Source organism: Lissotriton helveticus, chromosome 1_1 (genome assembly GCF_964261635.1).
Source record: "Lissotriton helveticus chromosome 1_1, aLisHel1.1, whole genome shotgun sequence".
NCBI classification, from domain to species: Eukaryota; Metazoa; Chordata; class Amphibia; order Caudata; family Salamandridae; genus Lissotriton; species Lissotriton helveticus.
Window position 1 is genome coordinate 1,545,153,516 of NC_136057.1, and position 25,956 is coordinate 1,545,179,471.

Genomic DNA, 25,956 nt, shown 5'->3' on the forward strand with positions numbered 1-25,956 from the left:
ACGTAGGACACACATTAACTCCTGATGGCATAAACCCAAACTTAGCAAATTAGAGGCAATAGAGAAAGCACCAGCTCCACAAAACAAACATCAGCTGAGATCCTTTTTAAGTCTTGCTAAATATTATGCCAAATTTGTGCATCGTTTTGCTGAGAGAGTGCATGTGCTGCGTAACATCATGAAAAAGAATGTTACATTTGTATGGTCGGAAGATTGTCAGTTTGCTTTCGATACCATTAAGTCGACCATCTCAAAAACAACTACACTCAAATCTTTCAATCCAAATGATAAAACAATGGCTGTCACAGATGCCAGTAGCTATAGGTTAGGTGCTGTACTAATGCAAGAGCATGAAGGAAAAAGGGTAGTGGCTTTTGCATCACAAACTCCTAAGGGTGCAGAGTGTAGTTATCCTACGATAGAGAAAGAGGCCCTGTCATGTTGGTGGGGAGTCCAATATATTTGCATATATGTATGAGGTGCTCATTTTGAACTACGCACCTATCACAAGCCATTAGTGGATCTATTTTCTACAACTGGAACTGGCAAAGCAACTCCAATATTAGCAAAATGGTTGCATTGCATGCAAGAGTAAATTTGTATGGTAAAATATGTGCCAGGAGTAAGAAACATAAATGCGGATTGCATGTATGGACTACCACTAGAAGCAGGTGATACATATGAAGAGAAAGTAGAGTGGGCTGTTGGTGAAGTATTAGGGAAGGATTGTGCCATAGACAAGATGGAGTGGATGCAGGCCCCAGATTCTGATACAGTATTAGTGAAGTTGAAGGAGAAATTGAGGGAACCAATGGGATGGAAAGATGAAAAGGCATTGTTGGACTGCAAGAATGTTTGGGAAGAATTATCTGTATGTGATGGAGTAATAAAAAGATGTGATAAGTTGGTGGTACCAACTAGCTTACATCAGAGATTATTGAACATTATACATGGGGGTCATGGTGGCATTTCGGCCATGAAAAGGAAAGTAAGAATGGATTTTTGGTGGTCAGGGATGGACATGTACATTGAAAGATTTGTTAGAGACTGCCTTCTGTGTATGTGTAGTGACAAATCACATTCTACTTGTGACAGCATCATAAATCCCGTGGAATTTCTAAAGAATGCTTGGGAAAAAGTTGCCATGGACATATGTGGGCCCTTCGATTGCTTAGGAATGAATGATAAGTATGCCATAAAGCTGATGGGTTATCATTCTAAATGGCCGGAAGTGGCGTTTGTGAGAGAAGTCAAAGCTAGCAATGTCATATATTTTTGTGAAGACATTTTTTTAAGGGAAGGCTGTCCAAAATAAATACTCATGGATAATGGTTCTCAATTTATTTCCAAAGAATTCCCTGAATTTTTAAAGAGGTGGGGTGTTGTTCACCAAAAAACACCTGTTTATCATCCCAGGGGCAACGGTCTCATTGATCGCTTTAATCGCATGTTAGGTGAGTGCATTCAATTGGCTTTCTCAAGTAATTTGAATTGGAAAGACCAAGTAAAATCATGTTATGGAGTGATCGCATGACTCCCCATTCGGTTACAGGAGTAACTCCTTTCAGCTTGTTAAGAGGCAGGGTGCCATGTAATACAGCTGCCCACACATTGATGGGTAGGGTCAGTCAGAAAAAGTATAAGGATGAAATAATAAGAAACAAAGTGGAATTTTAACAAAAACAGTACAAACTAAGCCACAATACAAATATAAGCAAAGATGGTGTAAAATGTATGAAAGTATGTTGGTGAAAGTGAAAGTAGAGTCCCAAGAGGGTGGTGTTAGTAAAGGGAAATGCACTGTTGCTCTCAGATGGCAAATGGTGGGATACCAACAGAGTAACTGTTCGCAGGGACACAGAAGAAAAAATGTGGTTAAGCAAAAGCTCTATAAGTGAGGACAACATTTTGGGAAAATGTAATGATGGGTTGGAAGGATGAAATACAAACCTGTGTGGCAGAAAGATTATGCGTGTGCTTAGTTGTAAACCTTTAGTGAACTGCTCACATTTGTAAATTTACACTGCACAACATTTCGGTGTTTTCATTATAAGGGAAGGGGATGTGTTTATCGTGTTTCCATGTGGGATATTGTTCATTGAGTATAACTGTTGTATACATGTTACTTGTATTCATTTACCCTGCCACTCCACAGCAACCTCTGAGCTTCCACTCTACAATTTGGAATGGTGAGGGGAGCAGAGTGGCAGAGGAGCTGGATGGAGCAGGGGTCTTTTCCTGCAATTGGTTAAATAAACCTCTTTGAATTCATCCTGACTGGACCCTTCTGAAAAATCTTTTAGAGTCCCAGGTTACAAAAACTCTATACTTTCTGGGCCTCACATCCCGTTCACTACTTCCTCTGCTCTACAGCAGTGCCAATCAGAGCGGGTGGGGTTACCTGATTTCATCTTGAGGACTCGAAGGTCCCACGCAGGCTGCAGTCAAAGTCAACTTGCTTACCACTTCTTTTGTCTCACATGCGGTAAGTAGAAATCAAGCAAAATGTTGATGTTTGATATTTATTGGAAAGAAAGAATATGCTCACTTGCAATAAATCCACTAACTCAAAAATTACCCACATGTAGCGCAAGTATTGTGGTGTGGCCTGAGGCCTGCTTTGCGCGCATGTTATGTTAGCATGGCTTATTAGAAGTTTAAATGCCATTTTACCTTTTGCTGCTTTGGCACACAACACTGCATAGCTGTTTTTGTAAGTTAGCCTTCATGAAGGTCTACACATGAGAAAAGGTTTGTTTTCGACATCTCTAGACTTACATCGTGCCACTAGTCTGCACAGTGAGTTCTGCAGCCGTCAAGGTTATCAAAACATGTTAGCTGTTTTTTTACATGTTCGGTTAACGCTTTCAAGACACAACATTTTGGCAGCTGTGAGCCAAGTAAGATTCTGGCGTCCTTATTTATCACACACTTGCCATTATTTCACACACTTGGAAGATTTCCATTTCCAGGGATGCAGAGAGCCTATGCTGATCAAGATGTAATTTACTCTTACTGAGCGGAAAGGTAATGGGGTCCCCCACACAAGCCTAAGAGACCTTCTTTAGTTTAGAATACATAGTGTGTTAAACTAGGCGCTATAGGACCTGTTTTCACCATCATTGTAATATGATTTCTCCTTTTGTATTTTATGGAATTGTAACCATGCTGACCATATTATTTCTAATCATATGTCTGCTTATGTTGGCTAAGATACTGCCCATGAGATCACGTTGTTAAAATAAATATTTTAACCTTACCGTGCCTCTTATTTACTCATGTTGTGGACTGGTATGAGAGTAAAACAAAAGAGTGTTCTCACTTCCCACCATTCCTGAGATGGTCCTAAGTCACATGTTCTAGGTTGTCTAATTATTGGTTACTTTGCTATAGGATGAAGAGCTAATGTGACACTGATGCTAGCTGGTTGGGGTTTTTCTAGGTACTGAGGTGAGTTTCTGGTACACCACAATTCACTGATGTCCTAGGTCTCACAGTTCTGTGTATGAGCAGGATCCTTGCAACATGGCGCCGCCAACAAGTGTGGTCTTATTGTCAGACACTTGAGTAGTGCTTATATCAGTCTGCGACCCCTGCACTATCGTTTCCGGTTGACAGTAGTGACGGATAAAACCTACCTATAGTTACATAGGTCTTTTCAAGCTTGATCTTTTAAAAACGGTTTTCTGCTTGAATTACTACCCAGTAGTACCTTTTTCTATTGCATTGTACTTCTCGATCACTGTGTCATTATGGCTGCGGTTGATATCCCAGCATACAGTAGCTTGGCTGTGCAGAATCACTTGCAGGATTTCCTAATTTCATTGGAAGGGCAGGCAGTTGTTTTCAGCTGATGCAGTGTACCCGTTTGAGTTGTACTACAAATGGGTCACATTTCCTGCGGTGGATGCTGTGTCTAGTGTATTTCACAGTTACACCCCAGCTGCGACACCTGCAAAGTACGCTCCTTTCAGGGCACAGGAAGTTCCGATTTCTACTTGGCAGCATGCCGTTGTTTAATGGGGCCCACCCACACGTTATAACAGCTGTCAGACAAGGACTGTTGTCAATCCCAGGCTCTACTTGGCCTGTTTTAGCTGCTTATACCCCGCATTCTAATGCGGGGCTGTTAACAGCTCCGCAACTACGACCCCTTTATGCCTCTGCTGTGACAGTGATAAGGGGTCTGGTTTATTACATTACCCGCAACCTCCGGGGTGGGGCCCTGGGTGGTGCAGCTCATCCAGTTGGAGCAGGCGGGCTAAAGCTTAGTCCCGTCATGGTTAATGCTGTCATGGGCAAGCATCCCCAGGATAAGTATGAGATGCCTTTTTGGCTTGCGAGAAATTCAACCAACTGGAAGCAGTATTCCCGAATACTTCTCCTGTGGAAAAACACAGGATCCTTACTATAAGTTTGAAGGAAGACTTAGTGCCAGACGTAAATGACTGTACAACTTGGGGTGTGATTTTTGCGGCAGTCTATACTAGGTGCTTCGGCACCCCGTCAATGGCTGTCCTACCCTCAATCATTAAGCGCGTTTAAGATGAACCCGGGCCGGAGGCGGCTCTGGAGTTGGGAATGTGACTCATGGGAGCGTTTGACATGGTATGCGATCTCGTCCTTTCAAATGTTAAGGGGGGTGCAATAAGTTTCCAGGTGTCTAATGCTTTGCGCGATGTCCCCGATGCCGACAAGCCCCATTAGTTACGAGAATTATTACGGAGGCTTATAAGACCGTTGGCCGTAATAGTTGGGGTGTTAAGCCTTTTGCTAAAAAACAAACACAGCAGCAAACCCAACAAGCATCATTTAATAAAGATGAGCGCCCAAAAGTTCAGAAACAAAATTGGAGTACGAACAAAAAACAGGGGAAACAGCCACAGAAACAGGGGTTATGTCCTGCTTCACCTACACCTGCCTCTACTGAGCGTACATATGATTTGCGTGACCGCAGTACTATTAAGTCACCTGATAGATTTCAGGTTCCTGTACAACGTTCTCCTCGCTCTTTGCAGGAAACATCGGTCTCACCCACTAATGGAGGAGGCGGCAGCAGAGGTCGAGGTGCCCAACCGAGCCCTGAGCATCCTCACAAGGCTGATGGAAAAGGCAAGCAAAACGAGTCACAGCGACAAAGACCCCAGTTTCAAAAGAAGAAAGTTGCTGCAGTAACACCGAGATATGCCACAGATAGTGAGAATACAGCTTCGGAATCTGACATGGGTGCTAATGCTGTTGGACAGTGCGGCAGAGATTACCATAGTGCGAGAGGCCCTGCGTCCACTACTGAAGGTGACAGCGACTGACACCTTCGTTGTAGTTGAGATAGCTGACACTAGAGTGGCTCCCCCTGACAGACTTTATGAAATTGTCCTTGTCATTGAAGGTGACATAGAACGTACCATAAAAGGGGTATTTTTGTAAAATCTAACTACTACCTATGATATATTGTTGGCGGAGGTCGACTGGCCCCTTCCTCTTGTCTTAGCTGCTTCCCAAGGGGAGGAGGTAATCCTCCCTAGTTTCGCGCACACGGTGCCAAAAGAGCAGGCGCTGCATTTTGCAGAAGATTGGGCTAAGGCGCTTGCGCCGGCTTTGTACCGTACTCACTGTGGATGGGACAAATTTTCCCCTCAACATGAGATTCCTTTGCGGTCAATGCCACAGCCTCAACCACAATACCCCATGCGGTGTGAAGCAAAGGCTTCCGTTGCGGAAATCCTTGAACAATTGGAATATTAAGGTGTAATTGAAAATTCTGTGTCACCGACCAGATGGTTCGTACCATTTGGTATTGGATTACTGCCACATAAACTCACACTGTTGTATGAGCGCGGTGCACAATACTCACAGTTCTGCTCTTGTGGATAGTCTTATGCGTAGACGGTTCAAACGACACTTAACGTATCCAATGTTTTTTTCCCCACAATCTGTACCCACTTAGTAGTCAATGGACAGCTTTTACCAGTGGTGGCAAACAGGGCCAATTTCACTGATTATCTATGGGCTATAAGAACAGTCCAGGCGTCTTTGCCGCTCGCGTTGTCTCTCTTTTGGAGGGTATCGACACAGATGCATGTTCGTATGTGGATGACATTTATCTCACAGATGACGAATTATGGCCCCATCTGTGCCGATTGGACTGCATAATTTGCAATTTTGCGGATTTTGGCTACAAATGTAACTTTGCAAAATCTCACATTGCAGAGTAGACAGTGTTGTTCCTGGGCTACGAGCTCAACAATAAAGGTAGAGGTTTAGCTCCTCACTTCCTGGAGAAATGCGCCCTTTTGCACGCTCCCACAACACTGAAGAAACTACAATCTTTACTGGGGTCTTTGAATTTCTGTCGTGCCTACATTCCCGAATATGCCCAAAGTATCAAGCATCTTTACACTTTTTTTTTAACTTATTTTTTATTAACAACACGAGAAAGTATATTCGTAACATATATATAATAGGGATGAACAGAAAAACCAAGAGTGGGTGACGGGAGAAGCTAATTACAAATCAATACAAATAATTAATTTTTCCAGACAAACAAGAGCAATCAGTTGTGAAACAACAAGAAACAGAAAAAAAATAGCATTTACATACAAAATACAAATAAGATCTTAAACGAAAATACCCCAAATTGTATCCAATTTCATTAATGATTGCACTCCTCTTATTTTAGCTAATGTGGACTCCATAGCGTAACTTTCTTTAACCAAAGACCACCATTCCATGATATGAGGTGGTTTCGGTGATATCCATACCCAGGCAATGGCCAGTCTAGCACAGGAAAGTACGATAGTTATTAGGTCTTTCTGTGGGCTATTCAGCGTCTGTACACCAAATAATACCATTAATGCAGTAAGACGAGAGGGTCTGACAAATTTTTCAATTCAAAACCTGGTCAACTCCTGACCAAAACTCAGCCAGTACTGGGCATGCAAATAGCATATGTCAAGTCAAGTCAAGTCAGAGAATTTATATAGCGCGCTACATACCCAGAGGGTCTCAAGGCGCTTGAGGAGGGGTGGGGAATTACTTGTCAAATATCCACATTTTAAGTTGCTTTCTGAATGCTAGGTGGTTCTGGGTAAGGCGAAGGTAAGTGGGAAGTGAGTTCCAGGATTTAGCTGCCAGGTAGGAGAAGGATCTACCTCACATGGTGGTTTTGTTGATGCGAGGTACAGTGGCAAGGGCTTGGTTGGATGATCGTAGCTGGCGGGAGGGGGTGTAGAAGGACAGTCGTGTGTTGAGGCATTCTGGTCCGATTTCGTAGAGTGCTTTGTGTGCGTGGGTTAGGAGCCGGAAAGTGATCCTCTTATTGACGGGAAGCCAGTGGAGGTTTTTCAGGTGACCAGAGATATGTTCTTTACGCGGGATGTCTAATATGAGCCTGGCTGAGGCGTTTTGGATTCGTTGGAGTTTTTTCTGGAGTTTAGCGGTAGTACCGGCGTAGAGGGTGTTTCCATAGTCCAGTCGGCTCGTGACCAGAGCGTGGGTGACCATTTTCCTAGTTTCGGTGGGGATCCAACGAAATGTTTTTTTGAGCATGCGAAGAATGTTGAAGCAAGATGAAGAAACGGCGTTGACTTGTCTGTTCATCGAAAGGGAGGAATCCAGGATGACGCCCAGGTTCCGTGCGTGGTCTGTCGGGATGGGTGCTTTTCCAAGGGCTTCTGGCCACCAAGAGTCGTCCCATGCAGAGGGGGAGGTACCTAAAATGAGGACTTCTGTTTTATCTGAGTTCAGTTTCAGACGGCTGTGTTTCATCCATTCGGCTACTTCTTTCATTCCTTCGTGTAGGTTAGTTTTGGCGGTGCTAGGGTCATTGGTGAGTGATAGGATCAGTTGGGTGTTATCCGCGTAGGAGATGATGTTGAGGTTGTGTTGGCGGGCGATGGCCGCGAGGGGGCTCATGTATACGTTGAAAAGGGTGGGGCTGAGTGAAGATCCTTGTGGTACGCCGCAGATGACTTCAGTGGCCTCTGACTTGAATGGTGGAAGGCGGACTCTCTGGGTTCTTCCGGTGAGGAACGAGGTGATCCATTCTAGTGCTTTTCCTTGGATTCCGATGTTTCTGAGGCGCTGTAGAAGGGTGCTATGGCAGACTGTGTCGAAGGCTGCGGAGAGGTCGAGGAGGATGAGGGCGACTGTGTCTCCATTGTCCAGTAGAGTTCGAATGTCGTCTGTTGCTAAGATGAGGGCGGTCTCAGTGCTGTGTTTTGCTCGGAAGCCGGACTGTGAGGAGTCGAGGGATTTGTTGGCTTTGAGGAAGGCGGCGAGCTGGTTGTTGACAGCTTTCTCGATGACTTTGGCCGGGAATGGAAGGAGCGAGATGGGGCGGTAGTTTTTGAGTTCGGTGGGGTCCGCTGTGGGTTTTTTCAGAAGGGCGCTGAGTTCAGCGTGTTTCCAGCTTTCCGGGAAGGTGGCGGAGTTGAAGGAGCAGTTGATGACGTCTCGGAGGTGCGGTGCTATGATGGAGTCTGCTTTGTTGAAGATGTGGTGAGGGCATGGGTCTGTGGGGGATCCTGAGTGGATGGAGTTCATCAGGCGGATGGTGTCTTCAATGGAGATTGGGTTCCAGTCATTAAGGATGTTCGAGGGGGGTGAAGGTCCAGCAGATGGTTGGGTGGGTTGGTCTCCGGGTTGGTTGTCGAAGCTGTTGTGGATGTCTGCAATTTTGTTGTGGAAGAATGAGGCTAGGGAGTCGCAGAGGGCTTGAGAGGGGGTGATGTCGTTAGAGTTGGCCGAGGGATTGGTAAATTCCTTGACGATGTTGAAATGTTCCTTGCTGTTGTGGGCGTTGTTATCTAGACGGTCCTTGAAGGCGGTTTTCTTGGCCTTTCGGATCAGTTGGTGGTGTATGCGGGTGGCGTTTTTGAAGGCGTCCTTGGTGCTGGTGGTTGGGTCTTTTTTCCAGGCCTTCTCAAGGCAGCGGCAGAGTTTCTTGGATTTCTTAAGATCATCGTTGAACCAGGAGGCCTTCTTGCTGCCAAGTTTGCTTTGTCGTTTTTTCAGTGGTGCTAGGATGTCGGCGCTGTTGGATAACCATAGGGTGAGGTTGGTGGCGGCTTGGTCGGGGTTTGAGGAGTGGGCTGGGGGGTTTAGAAGAAGCGATGAGGAGATCTGGTCGATGGTGATTTTGTTCCAGTTTCTTTGCAGAGTTGGTTGGGGGTGGTTGTTGGGTTTGGGCTTGTTGTAGGTAAAGTGAACACAGCTGTGGTCAGTCCAGAGGAGAGCCGTAGTGTGGCTGAAGGAGACATGATTGCTGGAGGTGAAGATAGGGTCGAGAGTGTGACCTTCGATGTGGGTGGGGGAAGTGACCAGTTGTTTAAGTCCGAGGTTGGCGAGGTTGTCCAAAAGGGTGGTGGAGTTGTGGTCGTTGTTCTTTTCAAGGTGAAAATTGAGGTCTCCCAGAAGGATGTAATCTTTGGAGGGGAGCGCGTGTGGAGTGATGAAGTCCGTGATGTCCTCACTAAATTGTGCGCGGGGTCCTGGAGGTCTGTAAAGGAGTGTGCCTCTGAGTGTGGTCTTGGGGTTGCTGTGGATCTGGAAGTGAAGGTGTTCAGAGTTGGTGGGATTGACGTCAGAGCTGGTTGAGATGTGGATGGATTTTTAATGGACGATAGCGATTCCTCCTCCTGTGTGGCCGGTACGGTCCTTGCGTATGATCTTATAATCTTTTGGGATGGCAATGGTGATGTCTGGGGCGGAAGAGGCGTTCATCCATGTTTCTGTTAGGAAGGCGACGTCCGGAGAGATGGTGTCTAGTAGAATCCATAGGTCAGTGGCGTGCCTGTGGACCGATCGGGTGTTGAGCAAGATGCATTGTAGGTGGTTAGGGTCGGGAATCTGTGGTGTGAACGTAGCGGAGTTGTTGTCGGTGCCGATGAATTTGCAGGAGTAGCATGAGAAAGGACCATGGGTGTGTCCAGGAGCGGCTTGGACGCAGTTGGGGGAGCGGCCGGGGTTAAGGGCAAGGAGGTCGGTGGCATCGTAGGTAATGCGGGAGGGCTGGGCAATGCGAGGATCAGGGGGAATGGCGCTGGGCGCGGTCCAGGCGCGGACGGGCGTAGACGGGCTTACCTTTGGCGCACCTTCGGCGTGTACGTAGCGCGTGGACGCTGCACGTGGGACCATCTGACATAAATGGACAGTGGAGGGGGCGGAGCGTGGGAGGGGCAGCAGGGAGGCGGTAGTGTGGCTGAGGGGCGGGTCAGGGGAGAACAACAACAACAAAATGGAGGGTCCGAGGGAAGGCAGGCAGGGGTATCACAAACAATACAAATGCAGCGAGTTAACAGTAAGCGCAATCTGAGCACAAGCGCTGGTGAAATAAACACAATTGCTGATGATAAATTGAGCAGTAGTCTGGATAATACAAGCGCAGACAAGCCAATAGTGAGCCCAATAGCCTGAGCGAGGTCGCGCTGCGAAAGGCAGGTAATTAAAAGAAGCGCTATGCGAGTGAGGCGCTAGAATAATAGGCAGCGGCAGTTCAGTGATCAGCGCGCTGAAAACGATACCAGGGAAGCACAGAAAACGATAGCAGCTGAGGCACAGGAGGAGCGTGGTGGAGCGACCGTCCGGAAGCAGGTCCAGGTGGTCACAGTTAGGCTGGGAGAGAGGAAGGCTCGATGACCGTGGGTGGGAGGGGCAGCAGGGAGGCGGTAGTGTGGCTGAGGGGCGGGTCAGGGGAGAACAACAACAACAAAATGGAGGGTCCGAGGGAAGGCAGGCAGGGGTATCACAAACAATACAAATGCAGCGAGTTAACAGTAAGCGCAATCTGAGCACAAGCGCTGGTGAAATAAGCACAATTGCTGATGATAAATTGAGCAGTAGTCTGGATAATACAAGCGCAGACAAGCCAATAGTGAGCCCAATAGCCTGAGCGAGGTCGCGCTGCGAAAGGCAGGTAATTAAAAGAAGCGCTATGCGAGTGAGGCGCTAGAATAATAGGCAGCGGCAGTTCAGTGATCAGCGCGCTGAAAACGATACCAGGGAAGCACAGAAAACGATAGCAGCTGAGGCACAGGAGGAGCGTGGTGGAGCGACCGTCCGGAAGCAGGTCCAGGTGGTCACATGATCTAGATCGGATGCTATTATGTCACATTTGGGGCATTTAGACCGGTCACTGGTTGGGCTACTTAGGGACCATTTTGATATTCTTTCTAGTGTATAGTACAGAAAGCATAGTGTTTTATATTGTTGTAGCCTTAAACTAGAGGACTGTACTGAGCTATTGATGCTACGAAAAGCAGCAGATATCTTATTAGCGGTTATATTAATACCCAATCTTGTACTCCACTTCTCAGCAAGTTTCACACAGTCATCAGCCTTTTAGGAGTTAAGGCATTTATAGCCCTCACTGATAAATGATTTAGTCTTCACTGAGTAAAAACAAATTCCTGATATCTGAGTCTGAAATTTTCCTCAAATTCAGCTTACGTATAAAAAAGTCACGGATTTGTAAGTATTTAAACTGCATAGCTTCAGTCAAATTGTAAAGAGCCTTAAGTATTGCAAAATCCATAAAGCCATCATTACCATAAAGGTCCCCTAAGGTTTTGATAGCCCATATCTTACCAGCTCCATCATGAAAGATTTCCGGAAGTTCCGGATTACCCCACAAGTGGAGTTTGGGATGAAAAAATGAAGTTTTACATATAGTGAGAATCAAAAAACAGATTTTAACAGTCTTTCTTGCAGTCTTGAAGTTTACCCTTTTGAAATTATTGGGGTCATTCACTTTCTCTAAGAACATATTAGAGTCCGCCTCCAGCATAAATTTATGAAAGTAATGTTGATTATTTAGGTTAAATAAACTACGGAGACAACCAAGAAAAGTTGCCAGAAAATATAACCTAAAATCAGGAAAATTAAGCCCCCCTTTGTTTAATGGAAGCTTAAGTAAAGCAATTGTGCGACGTGCTTTTTTATACCCCCGTATAAAACTACTAAAATCCTGTCTAGCCTTTTGAAAAAAATGTTATTAACACGTAATGGTATCGACCTAAATAAATAAAGAAATGTAGGCAATACCTTCATTTTAATTAGATTAATCCGACCTATGATGCTAAGCAGGACCTTATGCCATTTTTTTTCAGTGTGACAGATATTTCCTTTAATAGAGCCTCATAGTTAAGTGTGATTATTTCGCTTATTTTAGAAGAAATTTTGACACCTAGATATTTAGCTGCTCTGCATATCCCTTGTACCGGGGCCTGGGGTTTATAATCCATTATTATCTGTGTTTTGTTTGTATTTAATTTATATCCGGAGACTGCCCCAAACCTATTGGCTTCCTCAATTATCCCATGTAAAGCTTCTACCACATCTGTAGAATATATCGCAATATCATCAGCATAAGCTGTAATTTTTAAAGAATTCAAACCAAAATCAAAAGGAACTATTTGGGATTGAATCTGTAAAGCATAAATAAATGTTTCCATAGAGAGTGTGAACAACAAGGGAGACAAAGGGCACCCTTGCCGAGTACCCCGAGATATTATGAAATTAGGGGATGTCATCCCAGCATAGCTGATTTTAGCAGTTGGATGGTCATAAAGAGCTTGTACCCACCTTAAATATTGGCCTTTAAAGCCAAAGATTGTCATTACTGCCCAGAGATAATCCCACCCCACTCGGTCAAAAGGTTTTTCAGGGTCCAGCAGTACCATACCGAGTAGGGTGGAATTGGTCTCTGCCACATCGAATGCTGTTATAGCCATATTTGCATGAGCTGTTGCATCTCGACCCATAACAAATCCATGCTGTTGAGGGTTTACTAATTTCAGAATAAATGGAGCCAGTCATGTGGCTAGGGCTTTGGCAAACACTTTTGCATCCGTGTTGATGAGTGAAATAGGTCTATATGACCCACACTCATCAGCAGGTTTATTCTTTTTTAAAAAGAAAAAGATCTTTGCAGTATTCCACGAGTTAGGGGCCTTTCCGCCTGCACCGATTGAGCTGATTACCTGACAGAAGAGGGGGAGTAATTCGTCAGTACAAACTTTGTATAATTCTAATGGTTGCGTGTCCTCCCCAGCGGCTTTGCCCGATGGCAAGGCAGAAATTGCGAGTCTAATCTCTGTCATAGTGATATTCTCGGTCAATTGATCGAATTATTTTATTTTCCTGTTCTTTGTTATATAGTATCCAAATACATTTGTATGTCATTCATAGTGGGATGATTTTCTGGAGTATACAGGGTTCTATAAAAATTAACAAATTGCTCCAATATCTGCACAGGCTGGCTGTAAGTCATATTATTAGGTCCCTTTATTGCCTTTATTAATGTTTTAGCCTTATCGTCAGCGACTTTGTATGCCAAAATTTTACCAATTTTGCCCCACTCTCATATTGAGACGGATGTATGACGTTATAACGCATACTTTAACAACGCATACCTTTACAACGCTATTTTTACAACGCAGGAACCATTACAACGAATTACCATTACAACGCATTTTTTTACAACGCAATACTTTTACAACGCAATACCTTTACAACGTAAGTATTGGTAAGTATATAATATTTTTTTAAATGTAATTAATTAAATTTAATATAATTTATTTTAATTTAATATTATTTTTAATTTATTTTTACCCTGTATCCATGTACCCCAAAACCCAAACCTGGCCCTGAACCCTAAAATACCCCTTTACCCAAAAACCCAAAACTGACCCTGAACCCTAACAATACCCCTTTACCCAAAAACCCAAAACTGACCCTGAACCCTAAAAATACCCCTTTACCCAAAAACCCAAAACTGACCCTGAACCCTAAAAATACCCCTTTACCCAAAAACCCAAAACTGACCCTGTACCCTAAAAATACCCCTTTACCCAAAAACCCAAAACTGACCCTGAACCCTAAAAATACCCCTTTACCCAAAAACCCAAAACTGACCCTGAACCCTAAAAATACCCCTTTACCCAAAAACCCCAAACTGACCCTGAACCCTACAAATACCCCTTTACCCAAAAACCCAAACCCTGCCCTGAACCCTAAAAATACCCCTTTACCCAAAAACCCAAACTTATAACATTTTTACTATAATAATATACTTACCAATACTTACGTTGTAAAGGTATTGCGTTGTAAAAGTATTGCGTTGTAAAAAAATGCGTTGTAATGGTAGTTCGTTGTAATGGTTCCTGCGTTGTAAAAGTTGCATTGTAAAAGTAGTCAGTTGTAAAAGTTTCGTTGTAATGGTAACATACCATTGAGACAGATGATATTTATGCAATTTAGCACTACTTTTTTCTCTAAATGTAGTTTTCAGAGCAGATTTAAGATTCACCAGCTTATAACCCATTTCAGCCGTATTTTGGGAGCCTTGACGTAGAGCCTCTGCTAATTGATTTTCCAATGATAGTATATTAGTAACCATCGTTTTGGTTGCTTTCCTACACTCTGAGTTCTGTCTCCAGACAAACTGTTTTGTGAACCCCCTTATACTGGCCTTACAGGCATCCCACACCACAATGGGTAAAGTGGAATTAAGGTTTATTTTAATAAACTCTATCAGGTGATTCTTAAGTTGTAAGATAAACTCTGTACCTGATAGTAAATATCTAGGAAACAAAAATGGCCTTGGGCCCTGCATTTTTGTGAGATATTGAAAACAAGAAGAATTGGGTTGTGGCCGGACGTGACCCTTGGGCATATCTCCATGGTACTAGTTTCTAGAATCCAATCCGAAACCCAAGCCATATCTATGCGTGAGCATAACTTATGTGGTGCAGAAAAATAAGTATACCCTGCTACATTAGGATATATTGTTCTCCAAGCATCCTTTATATTATGTATACGCCCCACTTCTATGATAGCAGCTCGTGACCTGGGCATCCGTTGAAAAGCTCCCCGTCTAGTAATGTCTACATGATAGTTCATTATGCAATAAAAATCTCCCATGATTATAAGCTCTCCTTCCCATTCTAATAATTCAATATTTAACCGGTCAAAGGTAGAAGGATCATCTATATTCGGTCCATATATAACACAAAATACGTATTTACAATTTTCCAAGACTAGTTGAGCGATAGCCCATCTTCCCCCATTGTCCATGGCAGTTTTAACAATTTCTACTCTGAATTGTTTCTGTTTCAGAATGGCAATCCCTCGGACTGAGGCATTCAATGCTGTACAGACTATTACGTCATAGCCTAGTGGCCCCAGTAACTTCCCATCTTTATGGGAAATATGGGTCTCTGATAATAAGGCCATTTGAGGATTATACATTTTCAGCTCCTCGTGGACTAATCGCCTCTTATTCCTACTGTTGAGGCCTGCTATGTTCCACGCTAGACATCTCAGTCGATACATTTCATTAATGTATTGTCCCCTTCCATTCTAACAAAACATATAGCAATCTCCCTATTATCAAATTTAAAAAAGCTTGTTCTCATGTTGTTATTTTAAAAATTGGTATCCCCCTCATGAAGCAAACCACCCCTGCGCTCACCCGTCCCAACCCCTTCCCTCTTGTCCCTTAGGGGAGAATACCCCTCTATATCCTGCTGCCGCTGTTTGGGCAGGACTGCAGAGTAGCAGCAACGGAGGCCACCCCTGCAACCCTACACCAAAAAAGAAAGTTTCATTAGCTGTTTCGATGAGTTATAGTTTATTCTAATAAAAACTAACTAAGAAGGGAAAAAAGAAAAGAGCAGGGAAAGAAAAAGGAAGAAAGGAAGAAAGAAGGAAAGGGCAAGCGAGATTAGGAAATAGTACAGAGCAGGTCACCATTAAATAAGCCTTCATAAAGCTAAATTCCAAATTCCAGTTCCCTTTAAAGTAGATAGTGAAGCTTGATGAAGCTTTGATAACCTTCACCTGACCACAGAAGCTAGGTAAGCTGCTTGCATACCAAGCAAGAGTACTAAATTAATTTAGAAAGTGCTTGCTCAGCTTCCCTATCGTCTGTAAAAAAAATATGTCTGACCGCCCTGAACTAATATAAGTCGAGCTGGTTCTTGGAGGAACACTTGCCACCCTAAAGATTTAAATGGATCTATAAGCTGACGCAGCTTTCAGCGTCTTTCCATCGTTGCCTTGCTTAGATCAGATCATACGAAAAAGGAGACATTCTCTATTGTAACAGGGGAATTAGGTCTAGCTTTCAGTGTCACTGCCTGTCTCAATAGAAAGTTCCCAAAATAGATCAGGAAGGGGTGAGGGGATGTTCCCCCTTTATTTCTCTGGGTTAATGGTAGTCTATGGACTCTTTGGAGTTGTGAATCCCAATCCCAGTGGGACAAGTCCGGAAAGGCCATCTGGAATAGTTTGACTACAAACGCCCTCGGGTCTGCCCCTTCTGATCCTTCTGGTATACCAAAAAGTCTGAGATTTTGTCTCCTTTGACGATTCTCCATGTCTTCCAGCTTGATCTGTAAGCTCACGATCTGTGCGTCATGTTGGTTGGCCAGGATCCCTGTCCAGTCAGACGCTTCATCCACTCCCACCACCCTTTGCTGTAGTTCTTCGATCTCCTGTGTTATTCCACCGAGTTTGCTGGTCACCTCCTGTATGGATTTTGCAGTTTATTATTGTCTTCCCTCAACTGCAGGAAATGCTGTTGTGCTTCCTGGCGATGGTCAGTTAGTGTCTGTAGTATCAAATTGAGGGGGGAAAGAGTAACCTCTGGGTCTTCTGAAGCTGTTGGAGCTATTGCGTTAGTTATAATAATTGTAGGAGAGGTTGTAAGTGGAGTCACCGTTTGAGTTATTTCAGAATGTAAGAGATGGTTGCTTCCCCCTGAGGAAGCCACCGAGGCAGATCCTAATACAGTTACTACTGTAGTGCTACTAGACTCAAATAAGGATTGAATCTCCTCTGAAAATATTGATTTTGAACATGCATACACAATAGGTACTATAGGCAAAGAAGATGAAGATGCAGTAAGCCCATCAGATAAAGAGCGGTCTTTCAAATAGTTGCCCTCCCGTTGGGCTAGTGCCTGAAAGGCGCATTGCCATACTCTTAATCCCTCCCTTTGCCTGAATCCATTTACGGAGAGGACTTTTATCAATAATGGGTTTCCCTCGTGATACCTAGGTAGGGGTGGAAATGTTAATGATGTTGGGACTCTTCCCTTTCTTTAATTTGTTTTTGGCTTTAGCCTTCCCCTTTCTACAGCCAGAGAGTTTAGCTGCGTCTGCAGGGGAGCTGACTGAGTCTTCAGCTTCAACAAGTTCCTCATAGTCATAGTTGGAACACTCCTCTCCCCCTTCACCAGTAACATCGGTTATCTCATCTACAACCATGGGTACCTTTTCAGCCACGGGCCCTGCCACCAAGTTGTTCACCTCCGACTCAGCAAGAGAAACCATAGGATGGCACCCTGGGTCTGGTGTTTTAGAGATCTCTGTCAGATCTATTCCCTGAGAAGACTCGGGTACTGATTTAGTTGACTCTTCTGATGGCTCTGCACACTCAATAATTCCAGAGTCTTTAATATTCGCTTTCCCGGGGTTCTCAGAACCCTTCTGCCCCCTCAAGCTTGCATTACAGTCCGTGGTTGTTTTATCTGCTGCAGACTGCTTCGAAGTGCCAAGCACTTCAAACAACATAGCTGATGGAGGGTTAGAAGTAGGGCAGATACTTATAGGCTAAATCGGATTACCGAGACCACAAAGTTGATCCAAAGAAATGACATTGTTATACCAGGGAGCGTGAGACAGAGAAGATACAGAGTCTGAGGAGCTAGAAAAAAGTACCCATCAGCCCACTCAAAAGTGGAATCTCGTCATCATTCTACTGCAACACTTACTTTAAGTGATGTGATACGTGATCTACACACACTCTCCAAAAGAAAATGGGTGTATCTTCTCCTGTATATACAATGTGGGAAACAAGAACAGAAAACAGAACAGGATTACAAGTATACACAACTGTCGCATGTATCTCTTTTCTCTGTGTAAGTTACATATTTATTTAAATGATTATCACTCACCCTAGTTGAAGGGAGAAAAAACCTCACCTCACCTGGCAACTGCTCAGGATAGAAGGAGGCCACGCACTAGAAATAATTGCATAGAACTGAAGTTAACTACAGAACCAGTCACACACAAAAAAAAATTTAAAAAACATTTTCATTAGTGATACAATGAAGGCAATATGGCAAGCCCAGATTATGAGTGCATCAGGATGAAACAGCGTCTGTTTAGCAAAAAAAAAAACCAACATGGCTTAGCAGAACTGCCTTGCATGGTAACTAGAGCAGCTGAGTGAACATATGCCAGGGACCAAGGACGCCTTCTCCCATGCTGGGAAGTAAGTATTTCCAGTCTGAAAAGTATATCTGAAAGCAGCCAAACCGCAGTCACTCACCTCTCCGTCGTTGCCTCGGATTAAGAACTGAGCCGAGGGGGAGGTGGTGATCCAGAGTTGTATGCGGGATTAAGTACGTGACTGGCGGACCTGCGAGGGAACTATCGAAAAAATGCTCCGATTGGTTCGCCGCATGAAAAGGTTCTAAGCCAATGGCAGCTGACCCTCGGTTACACAACTGGTTGAGGGGCTGTCCAACGGCGGTCATATGATTGGTTTCAGCGAGGACTAACATGCCCAATTACATGCAAGGCTATTTGTTATTGTTAGCGCGTAGCTGACTTGGGAGTCTGCGAGTCACGGATCTTAGAGGAATCAGTTAGGTGACTCAAGGAGGGGCTATGTACCGTAGTGGTATAGTTAGTTCAGCAGGAACCGCTGGAACCAGTTAACTCAAAAAGGGCCATATTGTTGTCAGCTCGTAGCGGACTGTACGTAGCGGACCTTGGAGGAAACTAGCAGAAATGAGGTTCTGATTGGTTCGCTATGTATTAGCGGTCTTAGCCAATAGGACCTGCCCGTTTGTTCGCCGGGCGTGTATCGCTTTGTTAGTCTATCTGCGAGGACGGGCTCTAACAATCCCTTAAGTCAACCAGTGAAAGCATACAAATTAAACCAAAAACAGATACCTGGGGGTCTATAAACAAGAATTCCAGAGAAGGAGACCGAAGGAGAACAGACGATGCAAAAATATAGAGCCTCAAAAGGATCCGAAGGAACCGATAGAGACTTCACAGTACAGGAGAGTGTCGCCTTAAAGAAGATTGCCAATCCTCCTCCTCTGCGTCGCACTCTATCCTGTCTATGAAGCATATAGCCTTCAGGTATGGCCAAAAGGAGATCATGACCTGAGGACTCGGAGGCCCACGTCTCGGTCACAAATACCCAATCTGGTTGCCTCATACTCACGAAATTGTGAAATGCTACGTTGTGCTTAATGAGAGATCGAGCGTTGATCAGGAAGCCCTTTCTGGGTTGTGAGGTCATCTGTCGTGGGGAGGGAGGAGAAGGTTTCCTAGAAGACTGTATGGACAAATTAAAAGATGTTCTACATGTAGGGCATACCTGAGACTGACACAGACCCTCAGGAGAAAACCGATAGTGGCACAGTAGTACTGGGGGTCTAAAAGACAGTAATTCCAGAGAAGAGTATTCCCAGTGCACTGTGTGGGACCTATCAGGAGCCCCAGGGTCCAGCCCGTCCTGCAGCGCGCCCTCAGCGCGGACAGGCGCAGAGGGGCCGAACTCTGGCGTAACTCCTGCGTCAATCAGGCGTCCCCGCTGCGCGTGACCGCTGCGCGTGACCGCTGCGCGTCAGCATGACTCCCTTTTATCTATGTCTAGCGTCCTTCTGACGACTAGAACATAGCAGCTAACAAATGGCACCGAAAAGCGGCACAATCTACTCGCAAGATGGCGCGAGTAAAGGAATTACGCTGGGAAGCGGACCCGCCCAACAGCAGTGCCTTTTGTCAATTTTATAGTGTAAGTGGGGGCCAGACAATTAAAAGCAAGGTAAAAATTAAAACACAAAATAAATCAGATAGAAAACGAGGTGGGTTAAAAATTAGCAGCAGCTCCGGCCACCAACCCCGCAAAGCGCTGGTAAGGATCTGATGTCAGCTAGCTTGAGAAATTGAAACCTCTGACCCCTGACTCAAGATTTTGCTGAAAAAACAAGCAGTGTTCAGTGATTTTCTACACAATTTGGCAAAACCAGCTCCGGCTTACATTTGAATTAAGGAAGTGGTTAACGCCCTGAGGTGACGCAAGCAGTGAATCGCTCACCTGTCATCATTGGCACGGTGGTTTGCTGTTCCGAGCTATTGCCAAGGGCGACACTTGCACACTGGTGGTGTAAGTATTCGTCATCCTCCGAACAGCAGTGATGCTGCACAACGGGTTGTGTACCGCACAGCATCATGGAAATCGCACGGCATTCTGGGTACGCTGATGCCGACGTAATACGTGCTGCCATCTTGGAATAGGAAAGACACGGTGAGCAACAACCAAAGCGGTTTTTCCTCACGAATGTGAAGCAATGATTCTGTGAGACTCGGATCACTGCGCATCAAGTAAGTGAAAAGCAGTGATAGGCACATCTTAATTTCTGCCTATAAACAGTGATAGGCACACTTTACAAAATAAGGTGTGCACCTTTTTAGGGCAAATATTTTATACAGTTCGTCAGCCTGTCAACAACTATAGGCACGCTACAAAGGAGCCTACTTAGCTACTAGGAAGCACTATAGTCACTGTTAACTGAGGACAGAAGATCATATAATGGCAACTCAAGCTATACCTGCTCCACCTTTTTCTTACAAAATCCAGGTACCTCATGTATGCTTTGAGAGGACTGGAAAGAGTCGTTCCAAACTTATTTAGAAGTCATTGGAGGTGATGATTATATACCAAAAAGGAAGTTAGCAATATTAAAACATTGTCTTGGATAGAAGGTAGAAGGGTATTAAAAATGTTACCTTGTCTAGAAGCAAATAGTCACAATGCAGATGGTTCTGATAATGATGATGATATAGATGTATTTGAAGTTTCTCTTAAAGCTCTTGAGGAGAACTTTGGTAGAAAAACCAGCATTGTGGTAGAAAGCCACCGTTTTTTCTCACTGCCACAAGAAGATGGCAATCCTGAGGAGGTTAGGATCTTCTTGCAAACTTAAAGATCTACGAGACAAAACAATAAGAGACCAACTCACACATAGAATTTCAAATTTGAGGATACAGGAAAAACTGTTAGATCTCAAGGACCCTACTTTAGATAAAACTAGCTACTCACATGGAAAACACAGCCCGATATGTGAGAGAGTTAGGTGTATTTTAAAAAACTGAACAACCTGAAAAAGTACGTGAAGTTTCAAGCAGCAAAAAGAACTATCCTGATGACAAAACATTTTGAGAATTTGAAAAGGAAGGTGTGCTATAGGTGTGGTAGCTTCAGACATAGTGTGGATGCATTCTATTGTCCAGCAGCAAAACGTCCATGATTTAAATGTAAAAAAAGTACGGCACTTTTTAAGAGTATGTAAAATGGGAGAATTTTCACAAAAGAAGAAAAGAGTAAGTTTGATAAAGGATGTAGATGAAGCACAACAGAAGATTTCAAATTTAAGTGTCAGTGACGATATTGAGGTGATGATAGTGAAAGAGGGGCAAAGTAACAATTGTGTTAATAGTACCGTGTTAAGGTGTGATGAATATCGTCAGCCGAAATATACTGTAGTTGTGAATGGAAAAGAAGTGCATGCATGGGCGGATTCGTGCTCCAATTTTATCATAATAGATACATCTATTTGTCAAGAAGTGTGATCATGAGAGTTGCCCGCCATGGATATAATTCCAGAGGGATATTGTGAAAGCAAATTACCTGCATTGTTTTTTTAATGCAGTTCTTATGTTTCAAGAAAGAACAGCTGAAGGCAAGGTATACGTGGGTCTACTGGATTGGAAAGAACAACACAGTTTATGGATGGTGTTGGATCCCAACCATCCCTTGCAAGTTCTAGTGACTGAACCGCAACCCATAAATGATTGGGCCATTGCTTTTCCAAACTTATTTAGTTCTAAGTTGGGCTGTTGAAAAAAATTTGAACACTGCATAATTATGATGGAATGGTGCAGTACCCAAAGTGCATGAAGTACGGAATGTCCCATGAACTTTTAGGAATCCATTGAAAGAAGAGTTATGTAGGCTGTGTGATGCAGGTGCGATAGAGCTCCTGGAAGCCTCAGAATGGCTTAGTCCCATTGTAATCTCAAGAATATCCAACGGAAAGATTAGCATGTGTGTGGACTTGTGGGATATCAATGAATGTATTTGAATTAATAGGCATTCATTGCCCCTTATTAATAAAATGCTTTCAAGTATATCTGGGGGTACATTTTCCACCACATTAGATCTAACAAGTGCACACCACCAGGTCAAATTACATGAAGAATCAAAACATGTGACTTAATTCATAACACCAAAGGGAGTTTACCAATTTATTTGCATGCCTTTTGGACTAGCATCGGCTTCCGCTGTCTTCCAAAGGGTCATGCAAGAGATGTTAAAGAATACGTCTAATGTGTTGGCATTCCCGGATGATGTATTAGTGTGGGGAAAGGACAAGAAACAACATGATGAGAATATGAAAGTAGTCCTAAATAGAATGAAGAAGGCAGGACTAACTATAAGTCTACCCAAATGCAAATTTTGTAAAACGGAAGTAGAAAACGTAGGACACACATTAACTCCTGATGGCATAAACCCAAACTTAGCAAATTAGAGGCAATAGAGAAAGCACCAGCTCCACAAAACAAACATCAGCTGAGATCCTTTTTAAGTCTTGCTAAATAATATGCCAAATTTGTGCATCGTTTTGCTGAGAGAGTGCATGTGCTGTTTTTGTAAGTTAGCCTTCATGAAGGTCTACACATGAGAAAAGGTTTGTTCTCGACATCTCTAGACTTACATCGTGCAACTAGTCTGCACAGTGAGTTCTGCAGCCGTCAAGGTTATCAAAACATGTTAGCTGTTTTTTGACATGTTCGGTTAACGCTTTCAAGACACAACATTTTGGCAGCTGTGAGCCAAGTAAGATTCTGGCGTCCTTATTTATCACACACTTGCCATTATTTCACACACTTGGAAGATTTCCATTTCCAGGGATGCAGAGAGCCTATGCTGATCAAGATGTAATTTACTCTTACTGAGCGGAAAGGTAATGGGGTCCCCCACACAAGCCTAAGAGACCTTCTTTAGTTTAGAATACATAGTGTGTTAAACTAGGCGCTATAGGACCTGTTTTCACCATCATTGTAATATGATTTCTCCTTTTGTATTTTATGGAATTGTAACCATGCTGACCATATTATTTCTAATCATATGTCTGCTTATGTTGGCTAAGATACTGCCCATGAGATCACGTTGTTAAAATAAATATTTTAACCTTACCGTGCCTCTTATTTACTCATGTTGTGGACTGGTATGAGAGTAAAACAAAAGAGTGTTCTCACTTCCCACCATTCCTGAGATGGTCCTAAGTCACATGTTCTAGGTTGTCTAAGTATTGGTTACTTTGCTATAGGATGAAGAGCTAATGTGACACTGATGCTAGCTGGTTGGGGTTTTTCTAGGTACTGAGGTGAGTTTCTGGTACACCACAATTCACTGATGTCCTAGGTCTCACAGTTCTGTGTATGAGCAGGATCCTTGCAACATGGCGCCGCCAACAAGTGTGGTCTTATTGTCAGACACTTGAGTAGTGCTTATATCAGTCTGCGACCCCTGCACTATTGTTTCCGGTTGACAGTAGTGACGGATAAAACCTACCTATAGTTACATAGGTCTTTTCAAGCTTGATCTTTTAAAAACGGTTTTCTGCTTGAATTACTACCCAGTAGTACCTTTTTCTATTGCATTGTACTTCTCGATCACTGTGTCATTATGGCTGCGGTTGATATCCCAGCATACAGTAGCTTGGCTGTGCAGAATCACTTGCAGGATTTCCTAATTTCATTGGAAGGGCAGGCAGTTGTTTTCAGCTGATGCAGTGTACCCGTTTGAGTTGTACTACAAATGGGTCACATTTCCTGCGGTGGATGCTGTGTCTAGTGTATTTCACAGTTACACCCCAGCTGCGACACCTGCAAAGTACGCTCCTTTCAGGGCACAGGAAGTTCCGATTTCTACTTGGCAGCATGCCGTTGTTTAATGGGGCCCACCCACACGTTATAACAGCTGTCAGACAAGGACTGTTGTCAATCCCAGGCTCTACTTGGCCTGTTTTAGCTGCTTATACCCCGCATTCTAATGCGGGGCTGTTAACAGCTCCGCAACTACGACCCCTTTATGCCTCTGCTGTGACAGTGATAAGGGGTCTGGTTTATTACATTACCCGCAACCTCCGGGGTGGGGCCCTGGGTGGTGCAGCTCATCCAGTTGGAGCAGGCGGGCTAAAGCTTAGTCCCGTCATGGTTAATGCTGTCATGGGCAAGCATCCCCAGGATAAGTATGAGATGCCTTTTTGGCTTGCCGAGAAATTCAACCAACTGGAAGCAGTATTCCCGAATACTTCTCCTGTGGAAAAACACAGGATCCTTACTATAAGTTTGAAGGAAGACTTAGTGCCAGAGGTAAATGACTGTACAACTTGGGGTGTGATTTTTGCGGCAGTCTATACTAGGTGCTTCGGCACCCCGTCAATGGCTGTCCTACCCTCAATCATTAAGCGCGTTTAAGATGAACCCGGGCCGGAGGCGGCTCTGGAGTTGGGAATGTGACTCGTGGGAGCGTTTGACATGGTATGCGATCTCGTCCTTTCAAATGTTAAGGGGGGTGCAGTAAGTTTCCAGGTGTCTAATGCTTTGCGCGATGTACTCGATGCCGACAAGCCCCATTAGTTACGAGAATTATTACGGAGGCTTATAAGACCGTTGGCCGTAATAGTTGGGGTGTTAAGCCTTTTGCTAAAAAACAAACACAGCAGCAAACCCAACAAGCATCATTTAATAAAGATGAGCGCCCAAAAGTTCAGAAACAAAATTGGAGTATGAACAAAAACAGGGCAAACAGCAACAGAAACAGGGGTTATGTCCTGCTTCACCTACACCTGCCTCTACTGAGCGTACATATGATTTGCGTGACCGCAGTACTATTAAGTCACCTGATAGATTTCAGGTTCCTGTACAACGTTCTCCTCGCTCTTTGCAGGAAACATCGGTCTCACCCACTAATGGAGGAGGCGGCAGCAGAGGTTGAGGAGCCCAACCGAGCCCTGAGCATCCTCACAAGGCTGATGGAAAAGGCAAGCAAAACGAGTCACAGCGACAAAGACCCCAGTTTCAAAAGAAGAAAGTTGCTGCAGTAACACCGAGATATCCCACAGATAGTGAGAATACAGCTTCGGAATCTGACATGGGTGCTAATGCTGTTGGACAGTGCGGCAGAGATTACCATAGTGCGAGAGGCCCTGCGTCCACTACTGAAGGTGACAGCGACTGACACCTTCGTTGTAGTTGAGATAGCTGACACTAGAGTGGCTCCCCCTGACAGACTTTATGAAATTGTCCTTGTCATTGAAGGTGACATAGAACGTACCATAAAAGGGGTATTTTTGTAAAATCTAACTACTACCTATGATATATTGTTGGCGGAGGTCGACTGGCCCCTTCCTCTTGTCTTAGCTGCTTCCCAAGGGGAGGAGGTAATCCTCCCTAGTTTCGCGCACACGGTGCCAAAAGAGCAGGCGCTGCATTTTGCAGAAGATTGGGCTAAGGCGCTTGCGCCGGCTTTGTACCGTACTCACTGTGGATGGGACAAATTTTCCCCTCAACATGAGATTCCTTTGCGGTCAATGCCACAGCCTCAACCACAATACCCCATGCAGTGTGAAGCAAAGGCTTCCGTTGCGGATATCCTTGAACAATTGGAATATTAAGGTGTAATTGAAAATTCTGTGTCACCGACCAGATGGTTCGTACCATTTGGTATTGGATTACTGCCACATAAACTCACACTGTTGTATGAGCGCGGTGCACAATACTCACAGTTCTGCTCTTGTGGATAGTCTTATGCGTAGACGGTTCAAACGACACTTAACGTATCCAATGTTTTTTTTCCCAC